Genomic DNA, 6,000 nt, shown 5'->3' on the forward strand with positions numbered 1-6,000 from the left:
TTTGCTTAAGCAAACCATTTATTATTTTTTGTTAAAAGTTTTATTTATTTAAATAATCTCTACAACCAGTGTGGGACTCAAACTCATGACTCCAAGATCAAGAGTTGCATGCTCTTCCAACTGAGCCAGGCAGGCGCCCCATTAAGCAAACTATTTATTCAACAGAATTACAGTTGTCATCTTTAGTAATAGGCTACAGGACCCCAGAGCCAAAACTGGTGACATCAAAATTAGAGAACTTAAATTTAATGAATTGTCCTGAAAGGGAGCACTTAGAAACTTAACAGGAGCATCTGCTGCTAGTACACATGCATTTACTTTCCATGAAGATAAGTTCTGTACTATAACATAGACTACTTAAAATGAAATGTAAGAGCTCTAAAGCTTTTTTTAATTCCTTAAATGAACTTTATGGGGCATAACTTGCAGACAATAAATGTGCCCTTTTCCAGTATATAGTTCAATGACTTTTGTGAGTTTTTTTTTTTTTCTTTGTTGACTATTCTACTTTAATGACATTTTATGCTAGTCATGAAGATAGTATTACATGCTTCTTATAAAAGACTTGGAAAACTCAGGAAGGAATAAAGAGAAAACAAAAGACATCAATAATTGCCCCATCCCGGGATCCCTGGGTGGCGCAGCGGTTTGGCGCCTGCCTTTGGCCCAGGGCGCGATCCTGGAGACCCGGGATCAAGTCCCATGTCGGGCTCCCGGTGCATGGAGCCTGCTTCTCCCTCTGCCTGTGTCTCTGCCTCTCTCTCTCTCTGTGACTATCATAAATAAATAAAAATAAAAAAAATAATTGCCCCATCCCTAAAAAGCCATTCCTAGCAGTGTCTCTTGTTAAAAGCACACATGCATTTATTTACCTTCAAACACATAAAAAAGCAGGCAGCCTGGGTGGCTCAGCGGTTTAGTGCTGCGTTCAGCCCAGGCCCTGATCCTGGAGACGCGGGATCGAGTCCCACGTTGGGCTCCCTGCAAGGAGCCTGCTTCTCCCTCTGCCTGTGTCTCTGCATCACTCTCTCTGTGTCTCTCATGAATAAATAAAATCTTAAAAACACACACACACACACACATAAAAGTATGTGGGGAATAAAAATGGCCCAGAACTTACATACTCAGAGAACCCTTGCTAATACTTAAAAGGTAATATACACTCATGTCTTAAAATTAGCACATGCGCACCCAGCCTTGCGTGGTCTCCGCCGCAAATGGGCTCCGTGGCCCAGTGCCCCTGTCTGCGCCACCTGGGATCGCCCAAGGCCCACGGGGTGACCCCGCAGAGGTTTCCACCAGCCCACAGCACCCGCCGGCAGCCATCCCCTCCAGCGCTGGCTTGTGGCCACCCACCACTGTGAACCGGCACCGCCGGGTTTCCACTTCCAATGACAGGTCCTGTGCAAGGGCAGAGTATCCTGGGGAAGCCATCCCCCACCACACGGGTCTCCCCAAGGCCCACCCAAGTGGGCAGGCTTCTTTTTCAGGAAGTCCACTCTCCCGTCTGTGGCCACCGTGTTGGAGTCCCCAGAATGGTGAATCTACCCTCCCCGGGGCCAGCGTGGGAGACGGGGGTTGGTGGAAGCAGCCTCTGAGCACAAGCTCTCCCCTAGCTTGGAATCTCCCCCAGGCCTCCAGCAGCAGGATCACCTGTGACTTGGCTCTGGAAACCTTGAGGAAGCAGCCTGGTGGCCAATCTGGCAAAGCCAACATCGGACCCCAGTCCTGAAAGGCCACTGCCAGGCATCAGGAGGCACTAGGCTCATCAGAGCCCCTCACTTCATAGACTACAGGCTGCAGCAAGAGGAAGCATCTGGGTTCTTTTATAGCAAAACACCGAAAAGGAAGCTGAGAGAAGCACCCCCCCCCCCCACTTTAGTAGCCAAGCCACACGGAAGTCTTCATGACACCCTGTAACTGTGTGCCTTGCACCAGTTAGAAAATAAACTCCAAGAAGCCAGTAAGTAAGCAAGCAAATAAAATCACCAAAATGTATTAAATGAATGAAAAATAGAAATCCCTATATCGGGGCAGCCCTGGTGGCTCAGCAGTTTAGCACCGCCTTTAGCCCAGGGCCTGATCCTGGAGGCCCAGGATCAAGTCCCACATCGGGCTCCCTCTGCCTGCCCCTCTCTCTCTGTCTCTCATGAATAAATAAACAAAATATTAAAAAAAAAAATCCCTATATCCCTTTCCCAGCAGCGTTCCTCCCATGTGTAACTTCTGGTCCATTTTTGTGAATTCTCCCAGTTTTTTCCTATGCTGGTAGCAGCCAACATGTAAGGTGTCAATTTATAAGCCTTTCTGCATTGTGCTTTCTCCCTTAACCACATCTGGGAGTGCTTCTCATACCCACACCTGTAGACCTACCTCACAGTTTTAATGACTACTTGGCTCCATGGCCCAGCTGTGAACACCTTCAGCCTCTGATTTCCAGCTACCAAGAACAAGGCCTCATCTGGCTCCACATTCTCAAGAGAACAAGAGAGATCACTTCACAGAAGGGAATTTGCAGCACTCGCCAAAAGAAAGACCATGCAGATCCTTATTGGTGAGTCCTCAGCTGCCTTTTCAAGCATAACTTCCAGTGTCACCATGTAGTAAGTTCTTTGAACAGAGATTGACATGCAGTTTCTGGTTCCTTCCTAAAAAATAAAAGCTATATTAAATTTAGTTCAAAGAACTTTCTCAGGGACGCCTGGGTGGCTCAGTGGTTGAGCGTCTGCCTTTGGCTCAGGCCGTGATCCTGGGGTCTCAGGATTGAGTCCCGCCTCAGGCTCCCGGCAAGGAGCCTACTTCTCCCTCTGCCTGTGTCTCTGCCTCTGTGTGTGTGTGTCTCTCTCATGAATAAATAATTAAAATCTTAACAAACAAACAAAACTTTCTCAGAGGCGCTTGGCTGGCTCTGTGGGTGGAGCACAGAACTCTTGACCTTGGGATTGTGGGTTTGAGCCCTATGTTGGGTGTAGAGATTATTTAAAAATAAAATCTTAAAAAATAATAACTTACTCAGATTTCATGTCTACAGATTTAGGCCAAATCATGGTAAGATGATGGCCAATAAATACACATTGCTGATGTGGTCTGATCAGGGCGGTTACTACTTCTGGAGAAATAAGATTTCCTTGTCAACAATGGAGACAGACCCACTGCTCTGGCTCTGCTGGGCACGCCACGCTGGGGGGTTCTCTCTATGTCTGAGCAGCAGGCTGAGGAAGCTTGTGGGTAGGTTGGGGGTGTGCCCAGAAGGTAATGGCAAGACAGGTTGGCAGGCCAGTAAGATGGTGAGGAGCACTTGAATTGGGAGGATCTTGAGTCTGAGGAAGAGAAGATTTGCGCCCGGGTCATACCCACAGTTTTCACACACTGAAAGCACTGTCCTAGGGGAGGGATACCAGTGTGGACAGATGGGAGGGAGGCCGAATGTGGTTGTAGCTTTTATGTTCAGATCAGGAATCTGTTGCTTTTTGAGGTGTGTGTTTCCCATCACTGTAGGATTTTATACAGGCCGGGTTGGTCAGTTTAGCATGAAGAGTCTGTGGGAAGCTGTACAGATAACTTTTTAGGTCCCTTGTCTCTAGATTCTTTTTTTTTTTTTTTTTACATTTATTTATTTATTCATGAGAAACACAGAGAAAGAGGCAGAGACACAGGCAGAGGGAGAAGCAGGCTCCCTGCGGGGAGCCCGATGCAGGACCCAATCCCAGGACCCCAGGATCATAACTTAAGCCAAAGCCAGAGGCTCAGCCACTGAGCCACACAGGCAGGGGGCCCTTGTCTCCAGATTCTGCAATTCCATCTGATTAAGCAGGGTTTCAGTCTCCCTTCCCTTTGTCACACCAGTCAGTCATTAGACTTTTTTCTTCACATCTTTTATTCTTTCCTCTTAAGCTCTTGGAGATTCTGGGCAAGTATTTTAGCAAATAAACACTATAAGTCTTTGACATTTATGAAAGCCTCTGAAAGAGGAAAGACCATAAAGGTCCTTGGAAGGAAGCAGGGTCCTTGCAGGGGAGGCGGACCTGTTGTACCTTGCACTCTGCTGCTCCTCTCTGGCCACAGGGATGGGACAGCACAGATGCTACGCGTCCTCCCCACTGAGGTTATGTCAGGTGGTCCTGTGTAGGGGCTCTGGGGAAGATGCAAGAACAGAAAATGAAACTCCTGGGTGGCTTCCACGGAGTTGCAGAAAATAGACCTTTACATAAAAGCGACAGTGTCAGACGGGGTGCATCCTCTAAGGCTGAGTGGGGCTGATCTGTGAAGTGGGGCTAGTCTTGGCCCCACCATGGTTGACAAGTGAGGATCACAGGAGATGCTGCCCCAGAGCCTGGCCCACGGTGAGCACTCAGCTGGGGCTGTGACTTCTAAGGCCCCATAGACAGGGGGGGCCTGGTGCTAGAAGCATGATGATCCATCTGGAGAGGCTAAGAGAGAAGCTAGTTGGGGAGGGGATGGATTTGTAAATATACTCCTAATTCTTTCCTTACAGCAGCAAGTCAGTTTGTTCATTTGTTATTTCTTTTCTTTTCTTTTCTTTTTAAGATTTTATTTATTTGAGGGCACCTGGTGGCTCAGTGGTTGAGCCTCTGCCTTTGGCTCAGGTCGTGATCCCGGGGTCCATCGGCTCTCCACAGAACCTACTTCTCCCTCTGCCTATGTCTCTGCCTCTGTGTGTGTGTCTCTCATTAACAAATAAAGTCTTAAAAAAGATTTTGTTTATTTGAGAAAGAGAGAGTATGAGCAGGGAAAAGGAGAATGAGAGGGAGAAGCAGGTGCCCCGAGGAGCAGGGAGCCCAACCTGTGGCTCGATCCCAGAACCCTGAGATCATGTCCTGAGCCACAGGCAGACGCTTATTAGACTGAGCCATGCAGGAGCTCCAGTTATTCCTTCTGTGCATCGGGAAAGAAATTTCCACTATAAGCACATGCCATGGTGTATGGTTCAAATGAAACTATTTTGCTTCCACGCCCCAAAGCTCGCTCAAATTCCAGATTAAACTCCAGTTAAACAAAAACAGTGGTGAGCCAACCCGGATTTTCAGGTCCAATTTTATGTTCTTCCTTTTTCTCCTAGCCCAACACACAACCAGCCAGCCTGCTGTAGTCTTTGGATGACACTTCTTTTTTTTTTTTTTCATTCGACAAGCATTTATTGAGTGCCATGAATGTTGAGTGTGCTGGGAATATGGTAAAAGGCAGACCCGGGCCACCCTTCATGGAGCTGATGCTGTCTGTAGGGGAGCAGACAGGCCAGCAGGTAGAGTGTGCCAAGCGCTCTGACGGAGGAAGTAGACCTAGGGAGCGCTATTAAGAGCCTGCAGGGGAGACACCCAAGCCAGGCTGGCCTTCTGGAGCAAGCAACATAAATTGAGAGCTGGAGGCAAAATAATAATTAGCCAGAAAAAGTGAGGGATGGAGTTGTAAATGAGAAGATCCAAAGCAAAAATTTTCAAGGAACTGAAAGACATTGGAGCTGAGAAGGGAAGATGGCCCTGAATGAGCTGTAGAGGCAAGTAGAAGGCAAACAGGTGAGCCAGGGCTTGGGGACTGAGGCAGGCCTGTAGAGGGCAGGGCCAGAGGAACAGAGGTGGCCGTTGTCAGGATCCAGGTGATGGAATGAGGGAGATGATTTGGAGTTGGCAACCTCTACTATTGCTCCAAGGACTGGATGGGTGGTGAGGAAATGGGGGAGGGGGGGCAGGTGGTTCTATCAACAGGTGTGGCTGTGAAGACGTGGGGCTGGTGGCCAGGGTCTGTTTTTGGTAGTGGTGGTCTTGTTTTTTATTTTTTGGTGGTCTTGTTTTTAAGGATGGAAAAGGATGGCATTTCCTAGAATGGATTTCATACGGTCTGCCCTCAGTGGGGACACTGGAACGAATTCCTTACGGCAGAATTATGGTGTCACCTCATTTGCAGAGGCAGCCGGGACCAGGCTCAACCTGAAAGGAGTTCCTGGGGTCAGGCTGGAGGAAGCAGACAGTGAGTTTATTTTTA

This window comes from Vulpes vulpes, chromosome 2, assembly GCF_048418805.1.
Source record: "Vulpes vulpes isolate BD-2025 chromosome 2, VulVul3, whole genome shotgun sequence".
In the NCBI taxonomy this organism is placed as follows: Eukaryota; Metazoa; Chordata; class Mammalia; order Carnivora; family Canidae; genus Vulpes; species Vulpes vulpes.